This window comes from Schistocerca americana, chromosome 4, assembly GCF_021461395.2.
Source record: "Schistocerca americana isolate TAMUIC-IGC-003095 chromosome 4, iqSchAmer2.1, whole genome shotgun sequence".
Taxonomy (NCBI): Eukaryota; Metazoa; Arthropoda; class Insecta; order Orthoptera; family Acrididae; genus Schistocerca; species Schistocerca americana.
In genome coordinates, this window is record NC_060122.1 from 136,537,496 (window position 1) to 136,555,841 (window position 18,346).

An 18,346-nucleotide genomic window follows, 5' to 3' on the forward strand; every position below is an offset into this window, starting at 1 on the left:
ATTCGTTCGTGATAAATGATTGTAGACTACGTTGATACACGCATGTAAACATGTGTGTACACCGGTCTAATACCATAGCGCAGCATTGGGTTTGAAGCACATACTCTTGTGTATATGAAGCTGGTAATTTGAGACAACAAACGAACTGTGTTGATACGCAGCCACGCTCCTCTCTGCGTTACCAGTTATTTCCGTCTTCCAAAACACGGCACTGTTTACCGTGTGCCTTCCTTTCCTACTCCTCATGTTCCGTGTTTGTATCTTTTGGTAAGGATTCCGACATACTGGTGAAAAGTGACACCATGAACTACACTGGCAATCATGTAACGCGTTTTTTTATCTCTAGTTTAAATACGCTTGAAAATTTTAGGGGCCTTGTTGTGAATTTATGTCATTATTACGGATCACCTTATAAACATAAAGCAATCCAGTTTTACGATCTTAAGCCATTCATCAGATAAAATATAATTAACTGCTAGCTGCTCTGCCAAAGCAGAAACTATAAAATTATTCCGGCATAGGGAGCCGAATAACCTCAGTTGGCTGTTTTACCAAATCTCAAAAGATTCCTCATAATGAACTCAAGTGTGTCCTGAATGGAGATATTCGCTAACAGGGAGGCAAGTACTTCCATCTCCAGGACCTCAAGCACTTCCAAAAGCTTAGCCATTTCAAAACTACATTGTATAGCATAAGATTGTACGAGTGCGAATATTTCCTTCCATTTAGCGTTGCAAAAACTGTTAACGTTATAGCTGGGACTTACGCATGAAATAATAATTCCGCTCATACCATGGCTCGCTTTGAAGCTTTACTTGTAAGCGCAGCTTAGGCATTTTTGAGTTCGTTACAATAAGACGCACTTTTTTAATCAGAATCGCACAAAAAATTAAAATCTTTAATTCATTCGTTGAGGCTATGATTGAATTGTATCAGATGCTGATTTTTAACGTCAACTATGGCATTATATTTGAAGAACTGCAAAGTTAGTTTCAGTCCGCACAAGTTTCACTTGTTGTCGCTGATTCATTTCATTACCGAAATGCGGAAGTGGTCATTGAAATCTTTGAACGATTACCTGTATGGTTGCTGGATAGATGACTGCTGGTGTCTATTCTCTCCGACTTATCAAAATTAAAGTAGAAGGATATTACAGCAAAATGATGCAGTTACACACCTAAAAAGTTATAATGACAAGAATGACGAGAAATAATGCTAAATAAGAGTATGAACAGAGTGCGCATTTTATTAGAAATCCTATGACACAACAGAAAATACTGACCGAAATCTATATTTGTGGTGTCTGTTCTTTCAGACATGTCCGAAAGAACAGACACCGCACACATATATCAATAAGGTGACAACGCCAACGATCCTTTCTTTCAGTGTAGATGCACACCACACCCGACCACTTGTGGGAATTAGGTACTGCAAGTAATGGGTTCATGGCTAGGTGTCGCTCCATGAGTACTGAGTAACAGGCTCTGAATCTGGATCGGGAGGGAAACGTGCTCAGGTGGCTGAGGCGGACAAGGCCACCACTCTTGTGAAATCTAGGTTCGAGTCCTGGCCCAGCACAAATTCTTACCTGTTATCATCCACATTTTTCAATGCCCAAATGCTGATAACGTCGTTAAGAGCTTTGGTGATTTGTTATATGGCAGCTGGATTGAACAAGGTGCCTGTCATTTTGTACATGTTCTACAGAACAGCAACCACATATATACATAAATATCAGTATATTCTGTGCTATTATAGGCTTTTTAATCAAATCTCCGCCCTACTCTTTTCCTTGCTTGGCATTTTATTTTACTTATTCCCATTATTATGTTAAGTCTGTAATTGCATCATTTTGCTATAATGTCATTTTACTTTAATTCAGTTTGAATGTCGTTTGGCAGGTTCAAGCCCGTCCTTGTGCACACGTGAAAGCAACATGTGGCTGTATTCATTTATCTTGTAGGGAATTCATGTTGTTTTGTTCGCTTTATTACTTTATATTAACTTCTATATAAAATATATCAATACTTGCTTTGAAGGCTGGTTCCTACATCAAATGATTGTGATCTATATAGTAGCACTTTAACTATTATTCTCATATTTTTCTTGTTTATTTGTTTTATGGGACACTTGTTATTACAAGTGTCAAAAACATATTTCGTGGGCCTAGTGCAGCGCCAATGGTTTTCACAACATCTGTTGTGTGTAATGTTAATCTTAATTTTGGATGCATCATTTTCCTCACTTCTATATTGACGTTGATATTGATAACGTGACATTACTTTCTCATGACTTTGGATTTTTTGGAATGATATTCCTTGCGACTAAAATTTTTCATCAGTCTTGTATTTTGTTAAGAATCATTTGTAAATCATATATAGTCACGTGTTACTTTTGTATTATTACGACTTGGTGTGGGTTATATTTCTGCTCATGAATATTTATTAGTTTTTTGACAGATCATGTTAAGACGGGCTACGTCCGAAACGTGCAATGCAGTAAAGAATTTCAACTAACATCTTGTGGCTGTTATTAGCGACTTATCAGCATTGGTTATAATTTTTGTGTCAATATGGTCCCAAATCTTGTGCACCAATTTTGAAGTATCTGAAGTGTATTAATGACCTTTCTTCGTTTCTTTGTATCTCAGGAGACATGAATCATACTTACTTGTCTACATATTTTTTTTTCTTTTATTCATTAGTGTTGAGACTGGTTTGATGGGCCTGCCGCGAATTCCTCTCATGAATCAACCTCTTCATCTCTGGGTAGCACTTGCAACCTACGCTCTTAATTATTGCTAATTTTGCTGCATATCTCTGTCTTCCACTACAGTTTTACTCTCTACAGCTCCCTGACATCTTAACAGATGTCCTACCAACCTGTCCTCATTCCTAGTCAGTGTTTTCCGTGTATACTTTTTCTCTCTGATTCTGCGGAGAATCTCCTAATTTTCAACATTCTTCTGCAGCACCACATCTCAAGTGCTTCGATTCTCTGTTGTTCCGGTTTTCCAGTAATCCATATTTCACTGCCTTACAACGCTGTACTCTAAACGTGCATTCTCACGAATTTCTTCCTCATATTAAGGCCTATGTCTGATACTAGTAGACATTCTTGGCATGGAATACCCTTTTTGCCAGTGTTAGCGTAATTTTTTATCTCTTCCTTGCTAAAGACCGTTATGGGTTATTTTGTTGCCGACGTATCAGAATTCCTTAACTTCATTTACTTTGTGATCATTAATCCTAATGTTAAGCTTCTCACTGTTCTCACTTCTGCTACTTATCATTACTTCCGTCTTTCTTCGATTTACTCTTAATTCATATTCTGCACTCATTAGTATGTTCATTCCATTCAGCACATCTTGTAATTCTTCATTACATTCACTGAGGACAGCAAAGTCATCAGCGAATCTTATCATTATATCCTTTCACCTCGAATTGTAATTCCCCTCTTGAAACTTTCTTTTATTTCTGTCATTGCTGCTTAGATGTATAGATCGAACAGTAGGGGCGACAGACTACATCCCTCCTTTTTCACCTGTGCACTTCCTTCTTGGTCTTCCACTCGCATTGTTTCGTCTTGGTTCATGTGAACATTGCACATAACTTTCTCTACGCCTTAGCCCTATTTTTTTCAGAATTTTGAACGTCTTGCACCTTTTCACGTTGTCGGACGATTTTTCCAGGTCGACAAATCCTATGAACGTGTCTTGATTTTTCTTTAGTCTTGATTCCATTGTATACCGAACGTCAGAATTGACTCTCTATTGCCTTTACCTTTCTTAAATCCAAACTGATCGTCTTCTAACACATCCTCATTAACGACAACCTAATGTGCTCTCATTGTGCTCTCATGACTAGCTTGTGTAGTAATCCATTTGTTTTCATTTGTTTATTTTCAGTTGATAGTAACTACAAGTATATAACAAGATGGCTGGAGACGTGTCCTTCGAGAAAATAAAGTTGATTTTAAAGTACTACTGGAAGCGTGAAAACTTGAAGAAAGCACAGGAACTATAGTGGGCAGAGTTTGGTTGGGTTGGGTTGTTTGGGGGACGAGACCAGACAGCGAGGTCATCGGTCTCATCGGATTAGGAAAGGAAGTAGGCCGTACCCTTTCAAAGGAACCATCGTGGCATTTACCTGGAGCAATTTAGGGAAATCACGGATAACATAAACCAGGATGGCCGGACGCGGGATTGAACCGTCGTCCTCCCGAATGCTAGTCCAGTGTGCTAGCCACTGCGCCACCTCGCTCGGAGCCGAGTTTGGTACTTTGCCACCGTCACGTGTAACAGTAACGAAATTGCGTGACAAATTTGAGAGGGAAGGAAGTGTTTATGATCTGAAAAGAAATGACGTGGCAGGAAGTAATCTTCTCTCTTCCCACGCCCGGGTTCCCGGGTTCGATTCCCGGCGGGGTCAGGGATTTTCTCTGCTTCGTGATGACTGGGTGTTGCGTGATGTCCTCAGGTTAGTTAGGTTTAAGTAGTTCTAAGTTCTCGGGGACTGATGACCATAGATGTTAAGTCCCATAGTGCTCAGAGCCATTTGAACCATTTGAACCAGGAAGTAATCTGCAACAAACGAAAGAGGGGTGGACGCAATGGTACAAGCTTTCACATAGTCCACAAAGAAGTGCACGAGGCAAGCAGTGCATCGATCAGGTGTAAGCAAGCCAAGTGTTCAGAAAATTTTAAAGTAAGCGAAGTGGAAAGCCTACATTCCCAAGTTGCCTCAAGTGATGAATCATTACGATCCGAACAGACGCCTCGAATTTACTGAATTGGTTTGTGATAGTGAACAGTTGCCTGATGTTACTATTTGATCTGATGAGGCGATGTTTAAACTGAATATTACCAGCAGTAGTCGTAACTATGTGTGCTGTGCAAGAGATAAGCCCAATGTCATAGAAGAACGAAACGTTAACATTTTTGGATCATCAGCGAGGTGTGGTATGTCTGTTATAGGACTTGTTGGGTCATCCTTTCTTGAAGGAACGGTTAGAGGTGAAAGTACCTTGTACAACCTTTTCACCAGCTGTACTGAGATGAAGATTTTTTCAACTGGGCAGTTGTTGTTGTGGTCTTCAGTCCTGAGACTGGTTTGATGCAGCTCTCCATGCTACTCTATCCTGTGCAAGCTTCTTCATCTCCCAGTACCTACTGCAACCTACATCCTTCTGAATCTGCTTAGTGTATTCATCTCTTGGTCTCCCTCTACGATTTTTACCCTCCACGGTGCCCTCCAATGCTAAATTTGTGATCCCTTGATGCCTCAAAACATGTCCTACCAACCGATCCCTTCTTCTGGTCAAGTTGTGCCACAAATCCAATTCAATACCTCCTCATTAGTTACGTGATCTACCCACCTTATCTTCAGCATTCTTCTGTAGCACCACACCGTCAAATTACCATCGTGACTTACGGCAATTGCCAGATGAAACATTTGTCGACCAGGAAGTGTTGAGTTTCCACCAGATCTCCCCATCTAACGCCTTTTGATTTCATTCTGTGGGGAATTCTGAAGGACACCGTTTATGACACAGAGCCACTTGTCTCAAATGATATCAGACAGGCGATTATGACTGCCTGTGAATCCATTCCAGTAGCAGCCATAACCGGTGTGTGGTTGTACTGCAGCATTGAAGACACTATATAACTGCCAATCGAGGACACTTTGAACATCTTCAACATTAAAACATGATCAGTAACGTCGTGAATGTCTTCGCGACTTAAAGGTTTGTACTTATTATTATTTTTCTTAATGTTATTGAAGTTCCATCAGTGAGAAGTGCTCTGCTGGGCATCTTATATAATTTTTTTAACATGTATACATAGTTGTCGTAACACCCCCTACAAGAAGTTATGATTTTAGCACTACAACATAGGTGTGTAAAGTTTTGCATATGTTCACCACGTATTAAAGCAAGCGAAGTCGAAACCCTAGATTCCCACGTTGGCTCTCGTGATAAATGAGAACGATCTGGACAGGCTCAGTGTTTGTTATTTATTTATTTTATTTACACGTGAAGTGCCGCAGGACCAAATTGGGGAGCAAATGTCCAAGATCGTGGAACGTGTCAGTACATAAAATTACAACATAAAAGTAATAACAGATAAAAATAAATGTATATGAAGCCGAAAGAAGTCAGTCCATAAGTTTAAGTAAAAGCAGTCAACAATACAATATGAATAAGCTTAATTTTTCAAGGAACTCCTCGACAGAATAGAAGTGACCCATGAGGGAACTCTTCATTTTCGATCAGAAAGCAAGTTTTTTGAATTCGAGTGGTAGCTTACTGAAAATCGGTGCAGCAGTATACTGCACACCTTTCTGCACAAGAGTTAAGGAAGTCGGATCCAAATGCAGGTTTGATTTCTGCCGAGTATTAACCGAGTGAAAGCTGCTTATTCTTGAGAATAAGCTAATATTGTTAACAAGAAATGACAGTAAGGAATATATATATATATATATATATATATATATATATATATATATATATATATATATACTCCTGGAAATGGAAAAAAGAACACATTGACACCGGTGTGTCAGTCCCACCATACTTGCTCCGGACACTGCGAGAGGGCTGTACAAGCAATGATCACACGCACGGCACAGCGGACACACCAGGAACCGCGGTGCGCAGCATTTGTGCACCGCCGCCGTCAGTGTCAGCCAGTTTGCCGTGGCATACGGAGCTCCATCGCAGTCTTTAACACTGGTAGCATGCCGCGACAGCGTGGACGTGAACCGTATGTGCAGTTGACGGACTTTGAGCGAGGGCGTATAGTGGGCATGCGGGAGGCCGGGTGGACGTACCGCCGAATTGCTCAACACGTGGGGCGTGAGGTCTCCACACTGCATCGATGTTGTCGCCAGTGGTCGGCGGAAGGTGCACGTGCCCGTCGACCTGGGACCGGACCGCAGCGACGCACGGATGCACGCCAAGACCGTATGATCCTACGCAGTGCCGTAGGGGACCGCACCGCCACTTCCCAGCAAATTAGGGACACTGTTGCTCCTGGGGTATCGGCGAGGACCATTCGCAACCGTCTCCATGAAGCTGGGCTACGGTCCCGCACACCGTTAGGCCGTCTTCCGCTCACGCCCCAACATCGTGCAGCCCGCCTCCAGTGGTGTCGCGACAGGCGTGAATGGAGGGACGAATGGAGACGTGTTGTCTTCAGCGATGAGAGTCGCTTCTGCCTTGGTGCCAATGATGGTCGTATGCGTGTTTGGCGCCGTGCAGGTGAGCGCCACAATCAGGACTGCATACGAGCGAGGCACACAGGGCCAACACCCGGCATCATGGCGTGGGGAGCGATCTCCTACACTGGCCGTACACCACTGGTGATCGTCGAGGGGACACTGAATAGTGCACGGTACATCCAAACCGTCATTGAACCCATCGTTCTACCATTCCTAGACCGGCAAGGGAACTTGCTGTTCCAACAGGACAATGCACGTCCGCATGTATCCCGTGCCACCCAACGTGCTCTAGAAGGTGTAAGTCAACTACCCTGGCCAGCAAGATCTCCGGATCTGTCCCCCATTGAGCATGTTTGGGACTGGATGAAGCGTCGTCTCACGCGGTCTGCACGTCCAGCACGAACGCTGGTCCAACTGAGGCGCCAGGTGGAAATGGCATGGCAAGCCGTTCCACAGGACTACATCCAGCATCTCTACGATCGTCTCCATGGGAGAATAGCAGCCTGCATTGCTGCGAAAGGTGGATATACACTGTACTAGTGCCGACATTGTGCATGCTCTGTTGCCTGTGTCTATGTGCCTGTGGTTCTGTCAGTGTGATCATGTGATGCATCTGACCCCAGGAATGTGTCAATAAAGTTTCCCCTTCCTGGGACAATGAATTCACGGTGTTCTTATTTCAGTTTCCAGGAGTGTACTTCACATGCGACCAGAATCTCTTTGGATTTTCTGCCAGGTTTCGAGACAAAGTTTCGTTGTGGAAACTGTTATAGGCATCTCGCATTGAAGTCCGCGCTAAATTTCGAGCTTCTTTACTCCACGTTCCCTTTGCTTTCCTTGGTACCTGGTTTGTGCGAACGGGACGTGATGGCCAGGCCTTGGGTTACGACCCCTGCCCAGTTTGCCCCCATCCTTCTCTTTGGGCTCCAGGAAGGTTAAAAAAAAAAAGAAGGCGGTAGTGTCTTTGATCAGATTTGGCGGCTGAAGACTTGTGCCATAAGAAGCCACCCTGATTATGCCAACGGCCTTGTCACCCAGTAGGCGGAGGAGCGAACAGAGAGGTTATGGGCCTTGGAGTGCGAAACTGCCCCTGAAGGTGCAAGAATCACCAATAATCAACGGCATGAGGATACAGAAGGCAAGGGATACCACGTGTATCCATAGGACATGTGGCCTGTAACGGAAGAAATGTAATGATTTCTTCAGTGACAAATGATTCAGGAGTAGTCCCCCATTCGCATCTCCAGGATATTGAATGGCCAACGAAAAGACAATGCTCTACCAGGCGGGGCGTGGGATATCAGAAGGTTGAACGTGGTAGGGAAACTAGACAATCTGAAAAGGAAAATGCAAAGGTTTAATCTAGGTACAGTAGGGGACAGTGGACAGTGAAGTGGAATGGGAAAGAGATAGGGATTCCTGGTCAGATGAGGGTAATATCAACAACAGCAGAAAATAGTATAGCAGGAGTGGGATTCTTTATGAACAGGAGGGTAGGGCAGAGCGTGTGTTACTGTGAACAGTTTAGTGATAGGGTTATTCTCATCAGAATTTACAACAAACCAATACCGATCATGGTAGTTCAGGCATACAAGCCGACGTAGCAAGCTGAATACGAAGAGTGTATGAGGATATTGAAACGGTAATACAGTATGTAAATGGACATGAAAATCTAATTATCATGGGGACAGGAATGCAATTGTAGGTGAAGGAGTGGAAGCAAAGGCTATAGGAGAATTTGGGCTTGGGACAAGGATTCGGAGAAGAGAAAGATTAAATGAGTTTTGTAATAAATTTCAACTAGTAATAGCGAATACTTTGTTCAACGCACACTGATCTGTATTTGCACGCAGACAGCTGCCACCACACTTCGCAGAGGAATGGGGTACTTAAAACTCTAGTACATAGGGCGCACACTATCTCTGACGCAGTCTACCCCAGGAATTGGAACACCTGAGGACTGTATTTCGAAAAAAATGGGTACTCAGAGTGGCAGATTCAACGTGCTCTCCGCCCAACCACTGCAGCACAACCTGTGGAGATGGATGAAATCACGAGGGAGGAGGTAGACACTGCGTTTATTCCATATACAGGCGCACTCTCGGGGAAAGTCGCCCACATTTTGAAGAAACACCGGGTCGGAACTGTGTTTTGTCCTCCGAATAAAACTCGTGCACTGGTGGGGAGCGCCAAAGATGACCTCGGTTTGAGGAAGGCCGGCGTGTACCAGATTCCGTGTCAATGTGGCAAGTCGTATATTGGTCAGACGATGCGTACCGTCGAGGATCGATGTAATGAGCACCAGAGGCACACTCGACAGATGTATCCGAGCAAGTCGGCGGTCGCTGAACATTGTTTGTCGGAAAATCACGCTATGGAGTATGAACGCACGAGGATTCTGGTACAGACGTCGAGATATTGGGACAGCGTTGATAGAGAGGCCATCGAAATTCGCACCAATGATGACCTCATAAACCGTGACTGTGTCTATAATCTTAGCAAGGCTTGGGAACCAGCGATTGGGTTAATCAAGAGTAAATCGAGCAAACGTATAGTTGTGACGACCACGGCGGACAGAGCCATCACCCCGACGTCATCTCAGACGCCGTCGCAATCTGTTCCACCGCGCGACCGTGGCGCGGGGCGCGGACAGCGGAGGGAGCGCGCCGCGGGCGGAGGGTATTTAAATCGGCCGCCGCCGCCGCGACCGAACCCTGTTCCTCTGAGCAGCCATAGCGTACGGATCTCCGTGCCGGCACGTTCACAGGAGCTCAGTCCGTCAGTTCACCTAATGATGGCGAGATGTATGATCGCCGAAATATTGTGCTCGTTGGACACTGTAGACCGGCAGTACACCCGTGGATAAAAAATGGTTCAAATGGCTCTGAGCACTATGGGACTTAACATCTATGGTCATCAGTGCCCTAGAACTTAGAACTACTTAAACCTAACTAACCTAAGGAAATCACACAACACCCAGCCATCACGAGGCAGAGAAAATCCCTGACACCGCCGGGAATCGAACCCGGGAACCCGGGCGTGGGAAGCGAGAACGCAACCGCACGACCACGAGATGCGGGCTCCCGTGGATATTTTGATTGTTATTTTTTAAATTAATATTCCTCCCAAACTGTCGGAGTCTTATCCCAAATTACATCTAAACTATCCTCTTGGAAAGGAGGGCAAATAATGTTCAGTCCAAAATAAAATGACCGAGCGAGATGACGCAGTGGTTAGCACACTGGACTCACATTCGGGAGGATGACGGTTCAAATCCGCGTCCGGCCATCCAGATTTAGGTCTTCCGTCGTTTCAGTAAATCACTGTAGGCAGATACCGGGGTAATTCCTTTGAAAATGCAAGGCATATTTCCTTCCCCATCCGTGACAATATCCCAGCGTGTGCTAAGTCTCAAATGATCTCGATGTCAACGGGGCAATAAACCCAATCTTCAATCCTTCCTTCCATAATAAAATGACCAGCAGTTCAGAAGTCTATGATGGCGTCTTTCTTTGAGAAAGCTGTTTACTCATCACATATACCCATGAAAATGGACTTCTTTTGTTCGTATTTAAATCTTTATCTAATAACAGCTCTTTACAACAGAAATGTGTAGTAGGAACTGTAAAACGTAGTGAATACCCATATCGACATCGAAACTTTATTTCATAAGTACTCTTTTCTCTAAATTTTTGTATTACCATTAGTGCCTCATGAAGTACTGTCACTGGAAACGAAAATCTACAAGGACACATTAGGATTGGAATACGTGTGTCGTCCAATGCACTACCTCTCTTTAAGCGAAGAAACATACTGGTTTGAAGAGAAGAAGACAAGCATACATCTCTTAAGAATTATGATTTAAGGGAAGTGACTTTAGTAATGGAATACGTTTCTATTCAAAATATTATTCTGTATATGTACGTTTCTGTTTCCTTCTCGCCTTTAAAATGTCGTCATACAACAGAGAAAAACAGCCAGTTGTTAGTAGCGCAGACTTTTGCTGTAAAGACCCTTCTGATATTACGGGTTGCAGAACTTCCACAAATTTGAAAAATTACTGGAATACACGCTTCCGTAGGTTCCAGACAACGTACGTGTCTTTGATTTCCTCTAAAAAAATATTTTCCTAACGCTGCGATTTTTTTCGCCTTACTCATCGCGAAGAAACAATGTATTTTGATAATCAATAATCGGACTAACAGAAAAATATTGCCAATGAAAGGAAGAGACGACGAGAAAACAGTCTATTGGTAACAAACGCTACATTTGCTGATAACAAGCATTTCTGCGCAGTAAAACCTGTATGGGGGATTAGCCGCCTTTACTTTCCCTTGAGAGGTTATCTCTCAAGTATATCTCAAAGGAACGGTGCCAGTTTATTATCCGGCCAGCGGGGACATATCGTTCGTTTCTATATAATGGACTGGTCATGTAGTTTATGGAACGTGGGACTACAAAAAGTTCCGAAGTCTACTGTTAGATATTAAGAAAACTGAAAAGAGCCGTTTAAAAGAAGCGACACGGTGTCTTGCTGTTGATGTCGTATCTTTGTTCGGTCACATTCTGGCCGGCAAATAAGGTCATTTTTTCTTCACTTGAAATGAAACATTTTAGAGCATTTCCTCTACAACCTAAATTTGGCTCAGGTGATTTCCATCTGTTCATGCGCATTTAAAAATGACTTGGTTCCAGACGCTTGGACCCCGACAAAGAACTTCAAGATGGCTGACCCCAGTGTCATGTGTCAGTGTTTTGTATAGATAGAATTTTTCAACTAGTTAAGTGATATGCATCCCAGTCCGAATGGCGATTATGTAAAGAAGTAATACAAAGGTTTGTTTACAAATTTGCCATATTTATTTCTAGCCTAATAGAGGTTACTTTATAGGTAGACTTATAGGTATATTCTTGCTTAAGTCTCTGTAGATCCCACACTGTATTTAATGAATGAAACAAATTCTGAAGCCAGTAACGTAGCAACTCAGATGTTATGAACTCCGAGTTGTTGACATACAACTGTTACCGGGATATGCGTGATATAATTCTCGAGTTATAGAACTACTTTTGTGGCTACTATGTAAATATTTTTGCAAATTTCACGCTGTTAAAAAACACTGCAACATTAAATAACGCAAGAAATTGCATAATTCGTAATTTGAATCTAATGAAAACAAGCTGAAACGTTAATTACCGCAGACTGATGTTGTAATACAATTGTAAAAGAAAGACGATGTCAGCGCCGATATAATTAAAAAAGTGACTGATCAGAGCGTTTACTGATTTCAGTGATAATACTATTCACACAATGCAGCGTTTCGTCTACGTTCGTTGCAGAGCATGAACAATAATGTGAAGTATTAAAAATAATTGAGTAAGTCAAAGGCGTTGGTTCAATCAGTTGAGATGACACAAGTTGCACGATGAGCCCACTTACGTGTTCAAGACAATGACTTTTGAAATAAACTGACATGAGCTACCAACAGCAAATTAAAGAGGGGGAGAGGGCAGAGGGTCTATCGCCCCCCCCCCCCTAGAGGTGAAACTAAATACTAAAATTACGCAGTATTTTTTTTAAATCGGCGGCTTATTTAAGCACTCAGATTTCGAGACTTGGTCAGTAGATTTAGTCATCCCCAAACCACCTCACATTTTGTGCCTGGGGCAATGTGCTACCTATAGCAGTGTCTTGAGTTTCTCCTCCTACTCGTATTTTGCGCTTAAAGTATTAGCGTGGTTTCCCGATCAGCCACAGGAATGTGTGTTTCGAGTCAACTCTACAGCACCATCTGCTTTAACGTCAATGTCATCATTGCTAATTGTTAAGACATACACTTGAGAGTTTACAGTATAAGAGAGTAATATGTGCCTCGTAAACCGTGCTGAGAGTCAGATCGTCTTCAGTATCCGAGAGTGGCGTAAGACCTCTATAGCCGCGCTCTGCGAGTTCAGACATCTCGTGTACACGGCAACCTCCCTCTCTCTAGAGCTGCTCGCCGTAGCCCTCAGACAGGAAGAATTATACTGGCGTTGTCGGGAGAGCTGAGAGCGCTCGACAAGTGCTGACCAGCGTGCGTCCAAGATGTGTAATTAACAGTGTTTACCACTTCCATATCTTGGTACTGTATACTGCAATGGTCATGCGCACATTTAATTCTGGCAATACCAAGGCGTGGATTCACTGTAAGGGGTGCGGACAGACAGTCCTGCGATGTGCTTTTGCCCACGTTTTCCGAAAACTGTCTAGAGCAGCTAGTTTGGCAGCCGACGTGCAATGGGAATACCTTAGGCCTTGTAGCCACAAACAGGCCGGAACATCGATGACGTCATCATAGCGACGAGGATTAGTGATCATGATGACATTACAGCAACTATGGTTATGAATTTTAAGATGACTAAGAGAGTACTTCTGCTAGAAAGAGCATATAAGCAGTTGTTAATACGTATCTCACTTAGACGATGAATTGCAATCATTTATTTTCAGTATGATGCAATAGAGGAATTACCGGAAAAGTTTAAACAGACCATAATTGTGCTGCGGACAAGAATGTGCCTAGTAATTGGATTAGGACGGAAAAGACCCACGGCAGTTTACTAACAAAATTTTGAAAATGCTGAGGAATCAAAGGCTGTTGCATTCTCGGTTCAAAAGAGAACCTTAAAACGACGACAGGAAATGTTAATGCGTCTGTGAAAAGATCTATTCTCGAAGCATACAACAGCTGCCACCGTCATATCTTAATTTAAGATCTGTTCGAGACCATGAGAAAATTTTGGTCCTGAGTAAAATCATCAAGCTGGTCTAAGACTTCCATCCGATCACCCGCTGACCAGTCTGGTACGGCAGTTGCCAATGGCAAAAGTCCAAGTTTTAAATTCCTTGTTTATGAAATCGTTAACGTCGGAGAATCGTACAGACATCCTATTGTTTGTCCATTGGATAGAATCCCGCATGGACGAAATACTAATAATCATCCCCGGTGCAATAATTAAAAAAAAAAAAAAAAAATAATTTAAAACGTTGAAAACCGATAAGTCACCAGGTACAGATGGAATCTCAGTTCCGTTTTACAGAGAGTTCTCTACGACAGTAGCCCCTTACTTAGCTTCCATGTATCGCGAATTCTCGCCCAGCGTAAAATCACAGTGATTGGAAAGAAGATCAGGTGCCTCCAGTATACAAGAAGGGTAAAAGATCGGACGTAACATCAATTTGCTGCAGAACTCTAGAACATCTTGTAAGTTCCAATATAATAAGTTTCCTAGAGACCGAAATGTTTGTACTCAGGGATCAGCATGGTTTTAGAAAGCATCGCTTGTGTGAAACTCTGACTGCCCTATTCTCACACAAGCCCCATGACATACTGCGAACTATGGATGAGGGGCAAGAGGGACGCTGTCGACGAGTGGTTCTAGGCGCTTCAGTCCGAAACCGCGCTGCTGCTACGGTCGAAGGTTCGAATCCTGCCTCGGGCATGGATGTGTGTGATGTTCTTAGGTAAGTTAGGTTTAAGTAGTTCTAAGTCTAGGGTACTGATGATCTCAGATGTTAAGTCCCATAATGCTTAGAGCCATTTGCACCATTTTGATGAAGGTCAACAGGCAACTTCCATACTTCTATACTTCAGAAAAATATTTGACACAGCACGCCACTGCAGACTGTTAACGAAGATAAGAGCATATAGAATAGGTTCCTAGATACGTGAATGGCTCTAACACTTATTAAGTAACAGAACGCAGTATGTTGTCGTCGACTGCGACTGTTTACCAGAGATAACGTTATTGTCAAGAGTACCCTAGGAAAGTGTGGTATGACCGATATTATTTTCCTTGTACATAAATAAATTGGCGGACAGAGTGTGCAGCAATCTACGGCTTGTTGCTGATGATGCTGTAGCGTACGGAAAAGTGTCGAATATGACTGACTATAGGATGATACAAGATTACTTGGACAAAATTTTTAGTTGGTGTGATGAATGGCAGCTGGCTGTAAATGTAGAAAAATATAAGTTGATGCGAATGAGCAGGAAAAATAAACCAATGATGTTCGGATACAGCATTAGAAGTGTCTTGCTTGTCACTGAAATATCTGGGCGTCACGTTACAAATCGATAGGAACTGGAAAGATCATGTGAGGACTGTGGTAGGGGAGGAGAATGATCAACTTCGGTTTATTAGGAGAATTTTAGGAAATAGTGGTTCATGTGTAAAGGAGACCACATATATGATGCTAGGGCGACCTGTTCTTGAGTATTGGTCGGGTGTTTGTGCTCCGCACCAGATCGGATTAAAGGCAGAGGTCGAAGCAATTCAGAGGCGGCCTGCTAGATTTTTTATCGGCAGGTTCGAGCAACACGCAAGTACGACGCTGATGCTTCGGGAACTCAAATGGGAATCCCGGTAGGTAACTACCTTTTCCATTGATGTTATTGAGAAAATTTAGAGAACTGCTGCTGCCAACGCTTATTTCGCGTAAATACCACGAAGATACGAGAAATTAGGGCTCATACGAAGGCATATGAGTCGTTTCTTCCTCGCTCTTTCTGCGAGTGGGACAGGAAAGGAAACGACTAATGGTGGTACAGAGTACCTGCTGCCACACACCGTACGGTGGCTTACGAATAATGTACGTAGATGTAGATGTGGACTACCAAGTGGGGGGTGCTTTACACCCACCCGAAAATTATTTTAAAAACCAAAGTTAGTTATTTGAGTCATAATTTGTGGTCACGGCATGTTTTTGAGCAAATAAATCAGCCGTTTAACGTCTACATCTACATCCATACTCCGCAAGCCACCTGACGGTGTGTGGCGGAGGGTACCTTGACTACCTCTATCGGTTCTCCCTTTTATTCCAGTCTCGTATTGTCGGTAAGCCTCTGTGTGGGCTCTAATCACTCTAATTTTATCCTCATGGTCTCTTCGCGAGATATACGTAGGAGGGAGCAATATACTGCTTGACTCCTCGGTGAAAGTATGTTCTCGAAACTTCAACAAAAGCCCTTACCGAGCTACTGAGCGTCTCTCCTGCAGAGTCTTCCACTGGAGTTTATCTATCATCTCCGTAACGCTTTTACGGTTACTAAATGATCCTGTAACGAAGCGCGCTGCTCTCCGTTGTATCTTCTCTATCTCTTCTATCAACCCTATCTGGTACGGATTCCACACTGGTGAGCAGTATTCAAGCAGTGGGCGAACAAGTGTACTATAAGCTACTTCCTTTGTTTTCGGACTGCATTTCCTTAGGATTCTTCCAATGAATCTCAGTCTGGCATCTGCTTTACCGACGATCAACTTTATATGATCATTCCATTTTAAATCACTCCTAATGCGTATTCCCAGATAATTTATGGAATTAACTGCTTCCATTGCTGACCTGCTGTGTTGTAGCTAAATGGTAAGGGCTCTTTCTTTCTATGTATTCGCAGCACATTACACTTGTCTACATTTAGATTCAATTGCCATTCCCTGCACCATGCGTCAATTCGCTGCAGATCCTCCTGCATTTCAGTACAATTTTCCATTGTTACAACCTCTCGATATACCACAGCATCATCCGCGAGAACGAGTGTTTAGCCTTCTGGGTAAGTTCTAGACTTTAACAATGCAAATGACTTATAAAGACATCATAGACATTTTCTATAGAATTAAAAACGAAGAAGAGATTGTCATTGAGGTAACTCTATCCCAAATTAGTACGAATGAGAGATTAGCGCCTTATCCATTGCGTCACGTAGACATTGCAACTAAATATTCTGCAAGCGGGTAGCAGCATTGTCAGGACAGTTCAAACTTTCTACTGTAGTTGGTATGCAAGGTGAAGTGAATGTCAGCGAGGTGTCAGCAAAAGATGTGATGAAAAAAACCTGCCAGGAAGTGGACTCAGGATGAAGTTATGCGCACTGGACCAGAGGGACCGAGTCAAGAAGTAAAGTTTGCTGTCTAAAACGGCTACAATACCTCCACAGACGAAATTTACCAGAATGTCCACAATTTAAGGAATCGGGCCATTTTATAACATGGATTAATTAACATAGAGGAACAAATGAAGTTTGTTTCGACGTAATCGTTTTGGAACTCAAATAATTCCAGCTTGAAGTAATATAGCTGTACGTATTTTTTTATGACGTGGTATTTATTGACTATATGTTTATATAGGTTGTTGAAGAACAAGCCGTCAGGAATTTGCAAGCGGTTGGTTAAACCCATAAAAAATAAAAATGTTCAGATAAATGTATCTCCAGAAATGCTTCGTTCATCAGTTATCCGCCCTATGCAGCTTTTGAACTACTATTGGTAACAACATGATATCTGCTGTAATGTTATTTCATCGTCACTGTTAATTTACCAAATATTAGTGTTATTACGAATAATAGTGTCTTGATTGGCAGTTTTGGGTCCAATTACTAGGAGCATTTTCTCCATCTCCAACGCTGTCATTCTCGTAAAAATTTTCTATTGTTGTGGGTCTTCCATCAAAAGCTCCGCAGCAATATTTTTGGGTGCTCCAAAGCCATCTCGTCGCCTAATCCACTCTCTTATGCAACACGAACGGTCTCGTTTACGTTAGATCTTTGCCCTTAACAGTATTAAAAATGCAGCACCAGACCGACGCTCTGCTATCGGAACCTTCTCTTTCACCCACGGAACTACGATTGAACAATATGGCGGAGGTTGATCTCTCAGCATTCACATACCCTCTCACCCTCCTGTGTGTAAATGCATCCGACATCGCTTCGCTCAACACTCTCAGACACTTACAGAAAGTACTCGCAAGTAACTATCAGACATTAATTATCTGTGAAAACTCGCCCCTAATGTAATCAGTTCGCCGGCCGCTGGGGCCGAGCGGTTCTAGGCTCTGCACTCCAGAAAATTTCCCTTTAATTATATATTTAATGTTGGTCGAAACAATCACAACAGCATACAGCACAAAAGCAATAAACTATACCACTTACCTTAAATTTAACTGCAACTAAGAATTGAGCTGATTCACAAAACAACAACTAAGCTCAAGTAAGGGCTACAGTGTATAGTAGTCGGTCTTGGCTAAAGTATGGATGGGCGACAGCCGATAGTGCTATCTGAGCCGTGGCGGCTCATATCGATAGTGCCACTCTGGTGGT